The sequence below is a fragment of the Camellia sinensis genome, chromosome 14 (assembly GCF_055761805.1).
Source record: "Camellia sinensis isolate YWXY chromosome 14, ASM5576180v1, whole genome shotgun sequence".
NCBI classification, from domain to species: domain Eukaryota; kingdom Viridiplantae; phylum Streptophyta; class Magnoliopsida; order Ericales; family Theaceae; genus Camellia; species Camellia sinensis.
The window spans coordinates 129,765,145-129,785,862 of NC_138974.1; the positions used below are offsets into that span (position 1 = coordinate 129,765,145).

Genomic DNA, 20,718 nt, shown 5'->3' on the forward strand with positions numbered 1-20,718 from the left:
TTTATTTAGTAGCATTTTTTAAAACGCTGTAAAATATGGAAAATCTAAGACACGATTTTGTTTTTTACACGCCGGTCATCGGAAAATGGTACGACAACGTTTTTGAAACGTTGGGTTATGATTAAAACGGTGTAGTTTAGTTTAGAAAAAAGTATTTATTTTTCTTTTAAATTTCTTTTTTTGCTTTTAAGAGTCGTGGGAATCTAAGTCAATCAGAGACAGAGAGAGAGAAAGAGGCGACTTCACAGAGAGAGAGAGAGAGAGAGAGAGAGGGATCGACACTTGGTGCTTCGATCTGGATCGATTCTTCGTCATCTTGATCTTGAAAAGCTGGTTCTGTATTTGATTTGAGCGTTTATCATAGCTATTGTTCTAATCTCTGTAATCTAAATCGATCTAGGGCTCATTCTTCTTCGTGTTTGGATGCGGCATGGCTCAAGGTAAGGGATTTGTTGAATTCATCGAAGATCTGTGTAGTTTTATGGCTAAAAAGTAAGGATCTGGAATGTGTTTACGTTGATGGTTGTAAATTTAGTTTCTTCTTCACTCGATTTGGTTGATATCTAGTATTTTTTACTTTTGCTTGTTGTGTTTTGCTTCTTTCTTCTAATTTTCGTTCTCTTCCTCTTTATGGTCCACGCATTGGGATAGAGTTCTTGATCAGCAGCAAATGGAAAGAATGGAGTGGTGATAGAGAGATGTTGCTACCGATCGAGAGTTGCATCCAACAACCTCGGTATCACTGAACACTAGTTCAGGGGCTTGAAGCGTGGTGCTGTGTCTTTCGTCAACAGCTCAGCCTTATCAATCTCTGCTTCAAGTAGACCAATTTCAAGCTCATTCGATCTCTAATTCAGTCCATACACCGCCATTAAAGAGCTCAATCAAGTTTGGCTAGGTCAAAAACGAATGTTTTCAGTGCCACCGTGATCCAAAAGGTAAGTTAAGATACGTCAAGCACATTTATGCAAACTCAATCAAAATCACATATTTTTTCATCAACTAAAAATTTGATTTCCGTTTTCGGATTAACTTCTTCACAAAAAGCAAAACCAGTCCTTCATTAGCATTTGATTTTGTACTTTGTTTTTGGAGATTTTGATTGAAAATCAAGATTTTAAAGCTCCAAGCTGTGGTTTGGCCTCTATTTTACAGGATTTTTTTTTTTTCTTGGCTTCAATGTTGAATTTGTTTCTTCATTTTGCCAAACAGAGCACAAGACATTACTTTTTACTACTGTTTTAAATTTGTTCATTCAACTCTAAGATATGTCTCTCAAGTGTATTGTATGTATATATATATATATATATATATATATATATATGAAGCTTATTGCTTGTTTTGGTCGCAGAGTTCGCAGAGGGGTTGCCATTGGAGGTAGTTTCATTTTTGCACTATTTTCATGCTCGTTGCATAGCATAGGGAAATCAATACTAGGAATCTATAAGAGATGAGAAGACATGAGATATTTGGAACCTGAGAAAATTAGGAAATGTTGAGTTTGAGCAAGCCTAGTAGTGTCATTTGGTCTTGCATTTTACCATATCATTGTGAAGTTTTTGGGATTCTCTAATATGTTCAGTGTTCTTTGCTTGTTGCTAAATGAAGGTTATTTTAGGTTGTTTTCCAGCTAGATTATGGAAACCCTGTCAACATATTTTCAAATGTTGTTAAAGCATTAAAATGTGGCCCCTGTTTTGGAATGTTTTTTCCTTCTTCATGTTTTGGTTTGCCATTGGAGGTAGTTTCATTTTTGCACTATTTTCATGCTCGTTGCATAGCATAGGGAAATCAATACTAGGAATCTATAAGAGATGAGAAGACATGAGATATTTGGAACCTGAGAAAATTAGGAAATGTTGAGTTTGAGCAAGCCTAGTAGTGTCATTTGGTCTTGCATTTTACCATATCATTGTGAAGTTTTTGGGATTCTCTAATATGTTCAGTGTTCTTTGCTTGTTGCTAAATGAAGGTTATTTTAGGTTGTTTTCCAGCTAGATTATGGAAACCCTGTCAACATATTTTCAAATGTTGTTAAAGCATTAAAATGTGGCCCCTGTTTTGGAATGTTTTTTCCTTCTTCATGTTTTGGTTTAAATGTGCTCAATAGGCCCATTAATTGCTAAAGCAATGGTTGGCTATCTATCTGTACTTGTCTTTTCTTTTTGAAGATATACTTGAGACTAATTAGAGAGGAATCCATGAATATTTTCTATTTGCATCATAAACTAATGAGATTGTTGGTGCTGTTGTGTTGCTAGAAATTTCACACATGCGCACGCACTTGCACACGCACGCATATATATATGTATTTGTGTAATATAACTGTCTTCTTCATTTATTTTTTATTTATTTATATGTTGATCTAAAGCCCTGCCTAAACAGCTAAGAAATAGTTCTTTATCTGTTCACATTCAGTTTGGTCAAATGAAGACTAGAATTTTAGCTCTTTGATATATCTCCTTTAATCTCCAATACTTCTCATTTGATTTTCATTTTGGTAGTCTTATTTTTGCGCACTTGAATTGTAATTTTTCTTTGGGATTTTTCAATCTCCTTTAATCTTCTTCCATGTAGGGTTTTGTTCTACATCAGATTATGGTTTTGGCTCACTCTGAATGGCTTTTATGAACTTGATTAGTTGAAATCTGTATGTTGGCATCTATATATATAATCAAGTTCTAAAATTTACATAGGGTTTAGCTACATAGGGTAAAACATGCAGAAAAATGTATAGAACTCATGAAAAATACAGAGTAGTTTTTAATTTATTTGTGTAGTTTCTTTTAAAGTTCTGTGTTTTGTATTTCTCGGAAATTTCTGCAGCAAAACATCTGCAGGTAACTTATGGATTAAATCATATGTTGCAATTTGGCTGGACAAGGTGATTTGATTGTGACTCATCTCTAATATTTTTCACATTTCAGTTGTGTGAAATGTTGTCTTCTTTTGTTTTTTTTTTGTTTTTTTTTTGGCAGGAATGCAACTTCTATGAACTCAGAAAAAATTGGAAAACTTTTCTCTAAAGTTGATGAAGTTCGAAATTGATGCTTCAAAGTGTTGTGTATCAATCATATTTGTACTTTTTTTTTTAAACATTTATTCTTTTCTTAGTATTTTAAATTTTGAGATGATGATGAAGTATATGAATTTGGTTGTGATTTTTGTAATTTCAATTTTGATGTGTTTGGTTGAATATATATATTTTTTGAAACAGGGTTTGAATATATTTTGGAGAATTTTAACTAGTAGCAAATAAAATATTAGTGCTGAATGGCTAAAATTTCATTAGGTTGCATTCCTGCCACACAAAAGGAAAAAAAGAAAAAAGTGCTTTTAGTGGCGTTTTTGTAAAAACACCGCAATAGGGTCTGTATGACATCATCTCGCCGGAAGGAATCACAGACGGTGACTATATCATGACGTTTCTAAAACGTCGCAATAAGGTCTACAACGGCGTTTTTTAAACGTCGCAAACATATAACGACGGCCGTATCCACGACATATAATAAAAACGTCACCAAAGGCTTTAGCGGCGTTTTTCAAACGCCACTAAAAACTGTATTTCTGGTATGGAGAAAAATTATAGAGAAGAAGAGTTCAACAACCCCAGTTTTTATATCGTCCACCTCCATTAACCTGAACATTAAAAATAAAAAAACATCAAATTACAATTCTAAACAGTTTTAAAGTACATTTGACTCCTTAAAGTAATTTTGCATTCCTTTCCACTAACAGTAGCAGCCACTAAATAGATGGCACCCTTTTGAATGCTTCCAACATTTCCCAACAGCGTATCTTTGTAGTCCGTCCAAACATCAACTGGGAAGAATATTATAAGAAGGTAGGATGCTGTGAAACATGAACAAAAGATGTAAGAAGAAGAGATCTAGCAGTGTCAATGAGGTGTTGATTTTTCCTTTTTGCTCTACTATTTTGTATTTGATTATCTGAGCAAGAAGGTTGATAGATGGTATTGGATGCATCTAAGAAATCAGTAAACTTTATAAGAAAATATTCATCATCTAAGTCAAATGAAGAATTTTTTTGGTTATAGAGAACTGAGTTTGAACGACAGAATGAAAGTGCAATAAATACAAAAGAAATTAGGTTTATGGGACACAAGATATACCTGACAAAAATGACTAAAGTCATCAATAAATAAAAATATTACACAAAATCATCTTTAGTAATAGTAGGAGAAGAACCCTACACATTAGTATGAATAATAGCGAGGAAGAAGTGAAAATAGAAATGCTTTGATTAGAAGGTAAAATAGACAATTTTGCAAAATTCCGACCGTTACACTCAGAAATATGTCTAATTGACAGTTTGCCCATGACACTTGACTGAAATTACTGAACACACCTGACCTAAAATGCCAATGAAGACATAACTATTTATAGAGACTTCATAGCAAATATGTAAGCACTCTATCACATATAAATCAGCAATACTATGTCCAATCCCAATTAGCTTCTTAGACATCCAATCGTGAACAACACAACTAGAAAAAGAAAAAAGAATGTAAAAAATATAATTAGACAATTGACTAATAGATAATAAATTGATAGACAGTGTAACGCCCTAATTTTTATACCCAAATGATAATACGATAACCATGGTTCTTTAAAGTAAAACTGAAAATAAATCTCCACACTTACATTACATGATACAAATAGTCTTCAGGCAATAACACATTCACTTCAAATCAAAATAACATAAACAAATAGATACCTCAAAGGATTTACAAGTTTCCAAGGCTTAGGCTTGGTTACACAAAATGATTATTCAAATCCACACAAATACAGCCCTTGGCTTACAAACAGAGTTACAGCAAAATGAGAGCCTTGTACTCTCAACACATATTTTCTCACCTTTAGTTAGGCGGGATCACCACATCTTTTCCTACACAAAAATCTCGTAGGGTAAGCATAAAGCACAATAGAAAATCCTTAACAAAGTATATACATTTTATACAAGTCTCCAGAGATGAAATGCATATGTCATGCTATGCCCATTTTTTAAAGTAAATCACATTTTCATCTTTTGAAAACCATCATGCTCAATGATGTCATGCAATTTCAATTATTCAAAACTTAACAATTTATTTCAAGGGCGGTAAATACGACTCTGGTAATCCGTAGGTCGGTGTCTGCAAGTAGACTATACAAGTAATACCAAGTTGTCATTTTTACCGGTATTAACCGGAAGGCTCGACACCTATTCGCCCTGGTTTTCGGTGTTTCACCCCGGACTCTCAGGCCAACTTATTCAATATCATTTACACCACCTATCAAGACTTACTAATGTATTTACCCCAAAACCATTCCATAAAAACTTGTTTCTCAACATTCTTTTCTCAATGCAAGTTTTCAAATCAACTTTCAAAGTTTAATGTAATCAAATGAATTGATATGCCAATTTCACAAGATGAATATAAATACTTTTATTCCGATTCATCATCTAAGGAATAACCCAATTCCCTCTTCTCAAGTATCCTTAACAATTAGTCATTTCAAGACCATTTCAACATTTTGAACAATAATTTTCAAAATAAACAGCAATTCTCATATTTCATGACATTCATCATTTACATAAATATAAATAATAAAATTTTCAAACATCCATTTATTTTGACACACAAAATAAATATAACAATATCATTCATGAATTTTTAATTTCTTTTAAAAATCTTCAATTTCTAGGTTTTCTCACCAAAACTATACAACTCAAATCTTTTGAAAGAAAACTTTCCGAAATCATATTTTTTTCAATCAACGAAGATCAAAACGCATAAGATCATTTTAAAAGAATAAGAGACAAACCCACTTTCAAAATCGCTCAACTTCTTGAATCAACAATCAATTTTCAAAGCTATCGAATAATGATTTCGAAAATCATGAAGATCTTGTAAATATTTATATATAACTCTAAGAAAATCCCTACCTCAAGTATTGAAAAAGAATTGAGATGAAACCCCAAAATCAACGATGCCTAAACTCGATCTCCACCGTACACAACGAAACCCTCGAGATGATAACCAACTTTGATGAAGAACTTAAGTCTAAATCCCAATGGATTTAGAGAAATCAAAGAGAGAAGATGACTTCTAGAGAGAGAAGCTCTAGATCTGAAATTCTGGAGAGTTTTAAAGAGAGAGAGAACTGAAAAAGTGATTTGAAATATCATATTCACGAACTGATAAGTGTTAGACACAGCCTCCCGCTCGAGCGCAAAAAGCTCTACTCGAGCGTCGAATACACTTTCCCAGTACTTTTGTAGACAGGTCAAACTTCTGGAAGCAAGCATTCTCTGCTCGAGCGCATAAATGGCAGCTCGAGCGGACAAGCAACTTTGAATGCATTTTGCATTTTTGCTTCGAGGGCGTTGCCCCTCGTTTCCGCCTGGGCGTTGCCCCGGACCTGCCAAGGGGCGCCGCCCCCTAGACCCCTGCAAGCTGACTAGGCAGCTCGATTCCTGACTTACTTAACGAAGTGGCAAAACATGGAAAAATTAACTTCTGATACAACTCTGCAAGGTACAATTCTGGTTGGATTCACATATAAAGGTTTGGAGACATTACTTGTTCCAAACATACCGTTACAACCCGATAACCAAATTAAGGGGAATACAGGGAAACTAAGATACGTAACACTGTTCAAACCATACCAACCTGAGTCAAACCATACCAACCTGAGTCCGGAACACCACACAGAGACGGGTCAAAACCGGGATCGCTACAGACAGTTGAGGAACATAAAAAAAAAAAAAAAATGGAATTGACAAAGTAACAGAAAAGAAAATGAGAATAAAACCAATAAAGACAATAGTCATAAGAGTACATTGCTTGTACAAATAGTAATAGGAGAAGAATAAGAACAACAAAGACAAAGAAGGGATTTAGTGTCATATAATGAAAAAAAAGCTAGAATCAAACATCCAAGTATTAAGAGAGATACCTGTAGCATGAGAACCATGCAAACCTGAATGTACAATAGTCATAACAAAAGCATGAGATGAAGGCATTGTTGAGGATGCAAGCGTAGAATGCAACTGTGGAAGCATCTGCAGTTAGAGTTGCTTGAGGATGAGAAAAACTAGAAAAGCAAGAAGAAATGAAATGACAACAATGAGGTAGACTAAAAAGAGCCACTACCCTTCTGATTGGTTAGGGGAGGGCATGTAAAGTTCCAATGCCTTTTTTTGATAACAATAACTACACTCATCTTGAGCAATATAAGGCATATACTTCCCCTTTACTTGAATCAAAGAGGTAGATGGAATAGGTAATAATGGAGGTTGATGAGAGGGAGCAGCGGACATTGACTAAGATGAAGTGGCACTCTGAGTAACCTTGAATCGTACATATTCAACTATAAATTCTCGAACATTCCCTTCAACTATAGGCAAATGTCAATGACGGAGATTAGCCCCACAAAGTGGCTCAAATTGACCTCTGAGGGTCATAAAGAATTATACTAATCTATATTGCATATAGCTATTTAGTGACTGCATATCAGGGAGTTCCATAAGTGCTAATTGATCCCAATAAGATGTCATCTCGTTATAAAATTTTTGAACTGATTTGTCTTTCTGTGTAGCACTTTGAATGGATATCTTTAACTCATATTGTTCGATAAAATTAGACCTAATATGTACACCTCTTAAATCATTCCACGCTTTTCTTGTTTGTGTCAAATTTTGAGAAGTTCATACCTTTACTTGAGTCCATAAAGTTGTGTAGCTAGGTAAGTGTATATATATATAATATAATAATATGCATATTTACAGTAATCACTTGTGCATTTTCCATATCCCATGTGTCGATTAGTTACATCTCTCAACTTTAGGATTGATGGGTTAAATTGAGGAGCCTGTTATATGACTCATCTCCATTTACCAAGAATAATTTTTTTTTTCATTACATCGAACCAATAAAAATAATTATTTCTATTCAATCTAATATTAAGAACTAGCAATTTTTCCTCAGACATGATGAAATAGTACATAATTTCACTAATATTGCAGAACATATTACTGTATAAAAGTATTGAACCACAACCACCAATGGGCTACAACCAGAGTTACTAAAAACTATGTGTAAGAGGGGCTAATTTGAGCCCACTAAATTATTTAGGCCCAATAGCCCAGGATTAGTGGGCCCGAATTTATTGCAAGTCCAAGAATCGGTGGGCCCAGATTTATCGCCATCAAACGGGCTGAATCACTCTAAGCCTCGAAGGGGTTCGGATCCACGAACTTAGAGACTTAGAGACTTACTCGGGCCCGGACTCGAAAGGGTGTTGAACAAGCCTAGAGATCCGAGGTACTCGGACTCGAAAGGATTCGGACCTACGAATCTAGAGATCCGAAGCACTTGGCTTCGAACGGATTCAGATGCAATCTAGAAGCCGCTCCGTTAATGAGTCCCAGAACACTTGCGGGCTCGGAGCTTTCCGGGATCTACGCACCAGAACCATGGGCGTAATGGAGTTCGAACAAAGGACTCGATCCCGAGGACGGTGAGTGGAGATAAATTCACTCTTCGGTTAAACTAGCCTATACCCGGGTCGAGGTGGCACGACCCTGGGGGGTCCATGAGACTCGGCAATATTTTTGCGGCAGGACGTCCTCTGGGACTACCCCTGACCCTTTGGGATGATTGGGGATCATTGGTTAGGTGTGGCTAAGAAGAAGGGTTCGCCGAGGGATTGATCTCCTCTTCGGGGTTTTCTCATCCTCGGAGAAGTCACCTCCTCGGAGAGGTCACCTCCTCGGACAAGGTGGTTAGAGAGAATATCCCCCATGTGCCTTGCACATGGGCTCCATCCTACATCATGAGGTGCCTATAAATAGCACCCACTCATAGCTTTACAAGGGATGGATTTTGGAGATTTTTAACTCTTGGGAAAGAACTAATTTCCCTTCTCCATTATCAACCTTGAGAGTGAAAGTGGGAGATCAATGGGAGAGCCTTGCCATTATTCTATTCTCTAGCCATTTTGCCTTCTTCTTCACCCAATCTCTTATCTCCATCATCTCCTTTGTTGTTGTGTTCCTAAGTTGAGATTATTGAAGAATCTAAGCCTCTCATCATATTCTAGAGAATTCGAAGTTGTTCTTCAAGGATCTTTGAAGATCTTCGAATTTTCCAACTCTTTTCTTGAACCCTCTCCTACATTTTGGCGACTCTGCTGGGGAGGCGGATTGGTTAATGGTCTCAACGAGATCTGGAATCCACACAACTCCAACAAGGATGGCAGGAGAAGATGAAGTTCACCAACAAGGATCCTCTAATGGTGGTGATGACAGAACCACGGCTCCAGATCAACCACTTTTGCTTGAAGCCATTCAAGGACTTCAAAATACTCAGCAGGAGATTCTTACCACTCTTCAGAATCTCACTCACACCATGTTGGTGATGAGTTCTAACTTTGCACCGGCGCCAAACGGAAATCAAACTGGTGGTGGAGTTATTCCCGCCGGAGCGCAAAATCAAATCCAAGGAGAAGTAAGCCCCAATCAGCCTATGGCTCATGGCAACACGGCCACAGTAACACATGCTCAAACCACAGTAGGCGGCGGCAGTTTGCCCATGCCCGGGCTCCATGGCGTGCCAAGCCAAGATCCAATGGTGACTAGGGGAGTTTCTAGTGTAATGAATGGTGCTTCGGCGACTGTTGGTGTCCAGGAAAACATAAGGAGCGTGATGGCGCAAAAGGGAGCTCTGCCCGTACCTAATCTTGTCATGCCACCAGTAAATGTTACCCAAGCACCAAGCGGGCCTCCTTTGGTGCCGACAACAAATCTGCAAGCACAACCCGGTATAGCGGCGCCGTACGGTGGACTTTACGGGCCTCAATTCAATATCCCATCACCAACTGGCTTGTCTATAGGCGCTGATGGCCAGTATCATCAAATGTCCTCACCAATGATGAATTCGCAGCACCAGAATGGCCAGGACGCCCCTAGCTCAGTCTTTGGGTACATAAGCCAAGTCCCGGGAATACCACCATCAAACTCTCTCCCTCAACAGTTTCTCACTCTCGCCGATGTGCAGGCCATGTTCGATCTCGAACGGGGCAAGAGGACCTTACCCTCTTTGCCTGATCCAGACGTCAAGCCGCCTTACCCCATTGAGATGCTGAGCTATCCATACCCTGAGGGGTATACAGTGCCGAAGTTCATCAAGTTCGACGACAAACAAGGAAATGCCCGAGAACATGTTGTGCGATTCATCGAGACTCTAGGTATTCATGGTTCAAACCACGTCCTCCGACTGAGAGAATTCTCTAAGTCCCTCACCGACCGAGCATATAGTTGGTATGTTAATTTGGCCCCAAACTCTGTCCGAAGTTGGGAGGAAATGGTTAACAAATTCCACTCCAAGTTCTTTCAAGTGGCGGAGAAGGTGACCACACTTACATTGTGTAAAGAGAAGCAACAAGAAAGTGAAGACATCCTTGACTATGTCAAAAGGTTTCAGGACAAGGCCGTGGATTGTCATGAAGCAGTTGAGGAGAGTTATCTGGTTCAAATTTGTCTAGAAGGGGCATTGAGCAGGTACAAAATGTTTCTAGTTAACCACAAGCTACCCACCTTCTCGGCATTAATAGAAGCAGCTCGGAACATTAGCATCCCTCAGGCTCAGGAGTCCGGATTTAAAGCCAGTTACAAGACTAGTTTCAAGTCATCTCGTGGACCTATCGTCGCTGCTGCCTCTGCCCCGGATACCCGAAATTCACAAGGAGGAGGTCATAGGGGCCAGAAAAGAAAGCAATATAATGGTGAAAAGGGGAATGTTTCTTATCCATGTGGAATCGAGGAAGTGAAAGCTCTAGTTAAGGAATGGGTGGCTGACGGAGAGCTAAAATTGCCTTATGTTGAAGAAATGCCATCAAAAAAGGACCGTGAGAGCCCTGAATTTTGTGTCTACCATCGTACATTGAAACATCCGACAGAGAAGTGTTGGACTCTCAGGAAAATCTTCAGAGATAAAGTCGAGGCAGACGAATTGAGGTTCAAAAAGCGAGGGACTCAAGACATCCGAGAACAACCGTATCCTCAACACCGAGACAAGGGCAAGAATGTTGCTATGATAGCTTATGAAGGCCCAATGATCGAGGCTATCGCTAATCTCGATGACGATGACTGTTATCTGGACGACATCCTCGAGCCAGAGGGTGAGCAAGTTTACTATGGAAGTGCTCTCGATCCAGAAGGCAGAACATTTATGACTCATGGCGAAGATCCCTTTGATCCAGAAGGAGGAGAAGAATACTATGGAAGAGGAGGACACCATGTTTATGTGGCATCTTATTTTGAGGAGACCGAGGAGATGGTTAACTACGAGCCTCCAAGAGTGGAAAAAGATCCGGATCACTATGCCAAAACCCTGCAAGACTGTGTAAAGTTCAAGCAGTTCTTTGACCAGCTTGGACTTTCCAGGGAGGCAAGAACGGAAATCACCAAGTCTATCATTAATATAGCCGAGGCACACCATAAGGAATGCATGTCGACTGAGGGGTCTATCCCGAGGAAGGCAAAAGAGCAATCTAGTGCCATTACTTTCTCCGAGGCTGATCGAAAGTATCCTTTTTCTCACAATCGCCCGCTTTATGTTACTGTTTTTATTAACGGGGTTGAGTTCAAAAGGGCCTTTCTAGATAGTGGAGCCTCTATCAACATTATGACTCGCGCTACTCTAGAAAAAGCCGGAATCTCTGAAGAACGCATTGTGAAGCAGCCGATAGTCATCACTGGCTTCGGTGGAGAAAGGAGAATTACTATCGGATGCGTAACAGTTGATTTAGCCGTTGGAGAGATTCGCTCGGCCACCAAGTTCCATATTATCGATTCTGAGGCAAATTATCACATCATTCTAGGGAGGACCTGGATGCATAGATATGGGGCTGTACCATCAAGTTATCATCAGTGTGTTAAGGCTAAATGGGGAAAGAAGACGGTGACAATTCAGGCTACAGAAAGGCCGTTCGAGATCCATGAAGCTCATTATTCTGATGCCATCTACTTCACCGAACTGGCTGTCGAAGAAGTTCCCACCACCTCTAAGCCTCGAGGGGTCAAAATTCCTCGTTGGGAGGATATCAAAGATGACAAGGAGCCGATGACAGAATCAAGTAAGCGGGCGATGTCTAGACCAGAAAGTCCGCCTATTCCTCGGAAGGTGATGAAAGTTCGAGAAGGAGGCAAGATGGTGTATTATTTATGAAGGTGCGGGGAGTCGGTTTCTTCAGTCACCGACTCCGAGTCAAAAGAAGAGCCTCCTGACAATGATATAGTAATAAAGCCTGAAGTGGCTCCAGAATGTATGCAAGATGGGCCGAAGCCTCAGCCTGAACAACTTATCGAAATAGATCTGAGTGATGGACAAGATGCACCGAGGCCGGTATTCGTAAGTTCGAGCCTTAGCCCAGAAAAGCGGGAACAGTTGTTAAAGTTGATAAGCCGATACTCAGATGTGTTTGCTTGGTCATATAAGGAAATGCCCGGACTAGATCCTGACCTAGTCTCTCACTATCTTGATGTGTTCCCAAACTCCAAGCCAATTAAGCAAGCTGCTCGAAAATATCATCCAGATCTCGAAGAGAAGATTAAGGAGGAGATTGAAAAACTTCAACAGGCTGGTTTCATCCGGCCAATACAGTACCCCACGTGGTTAGCAAACATCGTGCCAGTAAAGAAGAAGAATGGCCAAATCAGAGTATGTGTAGACTTTCGAGATTTGAACAAATCTTGCCCGAAGGATGAATTCCCTCTTCCTCACATCGACACCCTCGTGGATACTACCTCGGGACACCAGATGTTCTCATTCATGGATGGATTCAGTGGATACAATCAGATTAAGATGGCTGAAGAGGACGCAGAAAAGACTGCTTTTAGAACACCTCTCGGAAACTTCTTCTATACAGTCATGCCTTTCGGACTCAAGAATGCCGGTGCAACTTACCAAAGGGCTATGACTGCAATCTTTCATGACATGATCCATCATGAGATGGAAGATTATGTTGATGATCTAGTGGTGAAATCCAAGAAAGAAGAAGACCATCTCCAAGACCTTGAGAAGGTATTCAAGAGGTGCCAGAAATTCAAAATGAGGATGAATCCTCTCAAATGTGCTTTCGGGGTGACGGCCGGGAAGTTCCTCGGGTTTCTTGTACATAGGCATGGTATCGAGGCAGATGAAGACAAGGTCAAATCTATCAGAGCAATGCCTCCCCCGCATTCTCAGAAGGAGTTAAAGAAGTTCCTCGGGAAGGTGTCTTATATTCGGAGGTTTATCCCAGCACTGGCAGAGATCTCTGCGCCTTTCGGCTCTTTGTTAAAAGGAGATGCCAAGTTCGAGTGGAACCAAGAGCACCAAAAGGCCTTTGGGAGAATCAAGGCGGCCTTGACCTCGCCTCAGACCATGATAGCCCCGCAGCCCGGGGTGCCTCTAATGTTGTACCTAACTTCAACCCCCAAATCCATAGGGGAATTATTGGTCCAAGATGTAGATGGAGTAGAACGCCCGGTGTATTACATCAGTCGGAAGATTCGAGGAGCAGAAGTCCGATATACTCCAGTAGAGAGACATTGTTTAGCTTTGGTATTCACTGCCCAAAAGCTCAGACATTACTTCCTAGCACATCAGATTCAGATTGTTACTAAAAGTGATCCAATCCGATACCTCCTCAGCAAGCCTGCTCTAACCGGGAAGGTGGCAAGATAGTTATTAGCATTGGGTGAATTCGAGATCACATGTGTAGCCCCCAAGGCGATCAAAAGCCAAGCCTTAGCTGATCTCCTTGCCCAATTTCCAAGTGGTGACTATGAACCAGTGAATGAAGAATTAAGAGGAGAGGTGCACGCAGCTATGGCTTCCGAGGAAAGCTTCTGGACATTGAGCTTTGACGGAGCAGCAGCCGGAGGGAAGGGAGGAACCGGGATAGTCCTTACAAGCAAAAGTGGGGAAAAGTTATATTTGTCTTATAAACTGGATTTCCATTGTTCGAATAACGAAGCCGAGTATGAGGCTCTTATTTTAGGCTTGATAGCAGCTGAGAAGCACAGTATCAAGAAGATTCGGATCCGGGGGGGCTCAAAGCTGATAGTGAAGCAAGTTTCAGGACAGTTCGTCTTAAAGGAGCCTGCCTTGGCGACATATCGAACAACAGTCCAAAGGCTTCTTGACAAATTTCAGAAGGTCGAAATAGAGCATGTGCCTCGCTCCGACAACAAGTTTTCAGATGCCCTCGCAACATTAGGGGCAAGAGTTGACATTCCAGAGGAAGAGGCAACAATTGTTATCAAGAAGAGAACAGAACCTTCAATAATACCCGAAGACAAAGGCCTTCCGGAGGACTGGAGAGGAGAAGTCCTCGAGCAACTCAGAAGCAAAGTTGGAAAACTGACTATGGCCAAGCTTGCCCAATTCACAATTATTCAAGGTGAACTTTACTTCCGAGGAGGTACCGGATTCCTAGCCCGGTGTATTGGCCAACAAGAAGCAAGCTTCCGACTACAACAGATCCATGAAAAGTCTTGCGGGGATGGAGATATCAGTCTGTATAGAAGAATCCAAAGACAAGGTTATTATTGGCCCGAGATGGAGAAGGACTCAAATCAATTACAGAGGGAATGCCCCAAGTGTCAGTCATACATCCGGGAGGATGAGAGTTGCTTTGAAATTGATACCCCTGACTGGAGGCAAGTCTACATTGACTATCTCAAAGAGGGAACACTACCTGAGAGCCCGAGGGACATTGCACACCTCAAGAGGAGAGCGAGGCGGTACTTTCTTGATCAGGACAAGCTGTATAGAAGAAGTATTGAGGGCACTCCCCTGAGATGTCTCTCCAAGGAGGAGTCAGATCTAGTCCTCGGAAGAGCCCACGAGATTGAACATCAAGGAGGGCTCGGCTGTTCGAGCAACTTATACACCTTGGGTATTACTGGCCGACCATGGAGTCAGATGCATCCCATCACGTGAAGAGGTGCCAGACTTGTCAGAAACACGAAAATTTGATCCATGCTCCAGCTGTAGACCTGCATAGTATCCGAACGCCATGGCCGTTCCATACCTGGGCTTTTGATCTGATAGGGCCCATCTCCACATCTTCTAAGGGGTACAAGTGGATTCTCGCAGCCACAGAATTGAGTACAAAGTGGGTCGAAGCAATTTCTCTGAAGAACGCTACGGGGCCTGCAGTTGCGAACTTCATCAAGGAGAATATCATTTGCCGATTTGGAGTACCAAACACCATCCTCTCGGATAACGACACTCCCTTCATAAACAAATATGTGAAGAGCCTCCTAGAGACTTACCAAGTGAAGCATCACAAATCCACACCCTACTATCCAAAAGGGAACGGGCAAGCGGAAGCCACAAACAAGACACTGATAAGGATTCTGAGCAAGATGATGGATGAGTTTGGGGGGACTTGGTCCGAACAGTTGATAGTAGCCCTGTGGGCGTATCGCACTTCGAAGAGAAAGCCAACTCAAGCAGCTCCTTACTCCCTTGTGTATGGGTCCGAGGCAGTGTTACCTATAGAGTTGGAAACGCCATCTGCTCGAATGGCTCTCGCCTCGGGGATGGTATTGGAGCCTCGAACCACCAGATTGGAAGCATTAGAGGAAAAGCATGACAGAGCTGCAAAAGTCATGGAAAGGTATCATGAGTCCATCGCCCGAGCCTATAACCAGACTGTGATACCAAGGAAGTTTGAAGAAGGTGATCTAGTATGGAAGATTGTAGACCCAATCATGCGAGGACAGCCTTTGCCCAAGTTTTCTCCAAAATGGGAAAGGCCCTACAAGGTGGTTCGGGCGAGCTCAAGCGGGTACTACAAACTTGTAAGGGTTGAAGACGGCTTCCGAACTGGCCCGCTCAATGCAAAGTTTATCAAGCATTACTACCCATAGTTGGACTCATCAATGTTGAAATTCATTTTCACTTTCTTACTTTGTCTAAAAGTTGTATTTCCCTTACGTTATGAAGAAGCTGGTTTTCTCTATGGTGCATGTTTTATCCCATCACTTACAGTGAATCTATTATACTTTCGTCAAGAAAGTTGAAGAACTAATGAGGATATTTCAGCTTTTATATGTGCATATGATTGTTCTTTCCATTGTATCATTCGAAATAAATATTTTATCAAGTAGAATGAGAAAACAATGCGAAAATATCCAAACAACAAAAATTTTTGTCATTTCATTGCATTGTCCTAGATAAAACATTTTTATCGAAAGGGGCAAGAAAGTAATGATAAAAAAAAACTGAACCACCAGCAGATTCAATCTAAAGCAAGCACCAGCAGATTCGAAGCTAAAAATATATATATATATATATATAATCAATATATATACTTGTCTACAGATTTTCAAGTAGCAAAGTAAAAAAAAAAAATGTGTCATTAGAATCATAGATGTTGAAATAAGACTTTTTCATAAAAGCTGCTACAAAACAAATGTATATATACACAAGATGAAGAGGTTCAAGAATGGTGGAAATATAAGCTAAAATCAGAGACGTTTTACAGACTGTAGTCAACAAGAATGGTGGCACGAGCAATAGCTGAGATCGAAAGTAGGCAAACCGATGTCACGTTGAATCGGCGACGCGTTCCGCATTGATTAATTACGGATGGAACCAGCAGGTATAACACAAAACCGAGAGCTATGAGATCGGAGCTCTGGAAGATATCGCCGGACCAAGAAGACGTTGAGTGGAATGGTGTTTGGCGAGACCACGCATGCCGCGTTGAGAGGGCGGCGTGTGTGGTCGGTGCTTGGCAGTCAAGGTCACCAGCAGCGACGTGAGTGGGTGTAGCTGGACAGCCGAAGCCGGCGGCAAAATTGCAGTAGGAAGAAGACAATAGTGACTGGTGCTGGACAGTCACGGCTTACAGTAGCAATGGCGTCTCCGAGGAGTCAACGTTAGCAGTGCTTAGTAGAACTGGGCTCCGGCAGTTGCGTCGGTGGACTGAAGTGAAACACCAGTAGTAAGTAGCAGTTTGGATCGCACGCCAGCAGTAGTCGCAACGTTGGGACAAGTCGGTGGTGTTGCTCAGTGCTGTGATAGCAGTCGGTATGCAAACAGCAGTGGTCTTCAAAGCAAGAAGTAGCGCTGGTTTGTTGAAGAAGAAGGCTAGCCTCTCGATCTAGAGAGAGTGAATAGGCTGAGAAAATGGTGCGGCGGCTGTGCAAAGTTTGTAAGGATTAGGGTTTTGGCACTCTCCTTAAATAAAAAAAAAAGAGCATTATCCGTGTGTGCCAAACAACAAAGGCACGTGTGAGCCTTAAAAAAAAAAAGAGTACAAAAAAATTAAATTTTTGCTTGTCAATTTTTTTTGTAAATTGAAGTGCGTCATCAACTTTATCCGTAGGCTCTGTCGTGACAAAATGTTTTTTTTTTTTGTGGAACGTGATGCGAAACAGGGCCGAAGAAATGACAGTATGCATGTCTAAGAAATTTAAAATTTCTCATACACGCAAGGGGCAAATGTAAGAGGGGCTAATTTGAGCCCACTAAATTATTTAGGCCCAATAGCCCAGGATTAGTGGGCCCAAATTTATTGCAAGTCCAAGAATCGGTGGGCTCAGATTTATCGCCATCAAACGGGCTGAATCGCTCTAAGCCTCGAAGGGGTTCGGATCCACGAACTTAGAGACTTAGAGACTTACTCGGGCCCGGACTCGAAAGGGTGTTGAACAAGCCTAGAGATCCGAGGTACTCGGACTCGAAAGGATTCGGACCTACGAATCTAGAGATCCGAAGCACTTGGCTTCGAACGGATTCAGATGCAATCTAGAAGCCGCTCCGTTAATGAGTCCCAGAACACTTGCGGGCTCGGAGCTTTCCGGGATCTACGCACCAGAACCATGGGCGTAATGGAGTTCGAACAAAGGACCCGATCCCGAGGACGGTGAGTGGAGATAAATTCACTCTTCGGTTAAACTAGCCTATACCCGGGTCGAGGTGGCACGACCCCGGGGGGTCCATGAGACTTGGCAATATTTTTGCGGCAGGACGTCCTCTGGGACTACCCCTGACCCTTTGGGATGATTGGGGATCATTGGTTAGGTGTGGCTAAGAAGAAGGGTTCGCCGAGGGATTGATCTCCTCTTCGGGGTTTTCTCATCCTCGGAGAAGTCACCTCCTCGGAGAAGTCACCTCCTCGGAGAGGTCACCTCCTCGGACAAGGTGGTTAGAGAGAATATCCCCCATGTGCCTTGCACATGGGCTCCATCCTACATCATGAGGTGCCTATAAATAGCACCCACTCATAGCTTTACAAGGGATGGATTTTGGAGATTTTTAACTCTTGGGAAAGAACTAATTTCCCTTCTCCATTATCAACCTTGAGAGTGAAAGTGGGAGATCAATGGGAGAGCCTTGCCATTATTCTATTCTCTAGCCATTTTGCCTTCTTCTTCACCCAATCTCTTATCTCCATCATCTCCTTTGTTGTTGTGTTCCTAAGTTGAGATTATTGAAGAATCTAAGCCTCTCATCATATTCTAGAGAATTCGAAGTTGTTCTTCAAGGATCTTTGAAGATCTTCGAATTTTCCAACTCTTTTCTTGAACCCTCTCCTACACTATGCCCATGAGCCATGAGCAAACCACACCAACAAGAGAACCAAGAAAACTACCAAGGGAGGTTATGATTAACCAAAAAGCCAAGAAGACTGCTACGAGCAATTCATGAAAGAACTTCAAAGACATTTATCCTTAAATCTAAGGTTTCATGGGAGATCGAACTTTGAAGAGAGAATATGGCTTACAGATGAAGGAACTTAGAGAGAGAGAGAGAGGATAGTAGGCTCGTGGAAGGAGTTTCAAACTAGAGAGGATGCGTTGCAACTGGATTTTGTAATAAGAGAGAGACAAATCGAAGTGGCAAAATTGCAATGTTAGGGTTCTGGAGAACAAACAAGTTTAAAAGATGATGATAACGAACAAACTACAATCAATGACTAAGATTCTTTGAATTTGATTCTGTAAGTGCAACTGACTTTGGGGTAATTAGACTTATAACTTTTATATTTCATTAACCCACAAATTGAATGGACAAACCAATGATTAATAGTCAAATAATCTTTTATAGAAACCCACTTAGATCTACCATATGACTTGTATGGATCTTTTATTGTTGTAGATAGGCTATGTGACCAAAAACCAAATGTTTCAAAACCACAGTTGCCACTTGGTTTTGAGGTCCAAGAACCCATATTGACTCCAACCCTTAAGAAACTAGTTCATCATAACCAAAGAACTTGGCTCAAGAGCTTAAGTACCAGAAGATTTTATGCACTCATCTTGGTTGACACAAGTTCAGCCTCTGCTCATCATCTTCTTAATTCTTGGTTTTAAAATTGTTGAACATTATACATGATGACAAATTATATAACAACACTAAGATAACTTGAATAAGGGAATAGGCAATCCAAGAGGATACCTTATTCAAAAGGGAAATTTTATAATTATTTAATAAAAATAGTTTTAAAGTGAAAATTCTTGTTTTAGGGAAAAGAGTTCAATTTTTAGAAAAAGAGAGGAGTTCAATTTAATTTTAAAAAATTAGGTCAAGAACTCCAATTAAACCTATTTTATCAGTTGTCTCAATGTTCACCACAAAACTCATAAAATGTGGAAAATTCATCCAGAGAATGATGGAAAGAAGAATAGGGGAAAGAAAGGGGAACAAGAATCCATCGACAATAAAGAAGTACAAAATATCCATCCTTAGAAAAAAGGTTTAATGAAATGGGTCAAGAGGGTGCAAATAGTTCAACATGATAAAAATAAAGAATTGCTAATTAACTAAATGAAACAATAATCATACTATATTTGATTGTTTAAGGGAAAAACATAAAATAACATAACTATATCAGTAGTGATATAACATATTACCGATTGAACCCAATATAATACACGTTGCCAAACCTATGGTGGTTTGATCTCAAGCATTATAACAAATAGAAAATCACAACTCTTAATGAACAATAACAAAAAAAGACTAACTATTCTGAAAAATTGAGTAGCTAACCCATATGAATATAATAAAAATAAGAACAAGATATTAAACAAATCAAAATCCTAACTAAGAATAAAAAAGAAAACAAAACAACAATAAAACTTATTAACTCCAAAATGAAACTGCCGCAAGAATGCTTTGCAACCCTCAGAAACTCCATATTCAAAGTGGAACTCTCAACACACCTTTGGATGAATGCCTCTAAGACAATCTCGACACAAAAATTTTGAACTAAAATGACTAAGCCTCGCACAAGAGTGCAAAAAAGCCTTTTGGATTCTCTTTAGAGAGAGCTTCCTTGACTAAAAGATTAAGTGACTCTAATCTTCAATGTTGGGTCCCAAAATAATGGAAGGGAGGGTGGGGTGTATATAGGCCTCTCAGGATAAGTTTGAAGGCTAAATAATCGATGCGCGATTCATAAAAGTGGAGTAAGATAAGATCAACTAACAAGAAAATAAAGTGACGTAGCCAAAACCAACACCATAGAATGGAGTAAGATAAGATCAACTAACAAGAAAATAAAGTGACGTAACCAAAACCAACACCATAGAGCTAGGCCAACCCTCTGGGATAGCCATTTTGGAAGACAATAGTACTTTTTTTTTCGAACTTGCAAGAGATATAGGGAAAAAGAAAGGAATTGAATCCCGAGAGATCCAATATGTCTC

The 20,718-nt window shown here is 40.3% G+C and overlaps 2 long non-coding RNA genes across 4 annotated transcripts; one reads left to right on the forward strand and one right to left on the reverse strand.

Moving 5' to 3' along the window:
• LOC145806663 (uncharacterized) lies at positions 1–3,214 on the forward strand. Of its 2 annotated transcripts, XR_014350019.1 has the most exons (3): positions 100–440; positions 652–2,884; positions 2,979–3,214. It is a non-coding gene; the product is annotated as an uncharacterized LOC145806663 (long non-coding RNA). The 2 variants fall into 2 exon arrangements; XR_014350018.1 differs by having other exon boundaries at positions 1–440; positions 652–3,214.
• A 1,427-nt stretch (positions 3,215–4,641) lies between these two features.
• LOC114293199 (uncharacterized) lies at positions 4,642–20,716 on the reverse strand. 2 transcript variants are annotated; one of them, XR_003639990.2, is made up of 3 exons: positions 20,158–20,643; positions 6,963–7,068; positions 4,642–4,908 (listed from the first exon to the last, which is right to left on the reverse strand). It is a non-coding gene; the product is annotated as an uncharacterized LOC114293199 (long non-coding RNA). The 2 variants fall into 2 exon arrangements; XR_014350020.1 differs by lacking the exon at positions 6,963–7,068 and having other exon boundaries at positions 20,158–20,716.
• Positions 20,717–20,718: the final 2 nt, after the last annotated feature.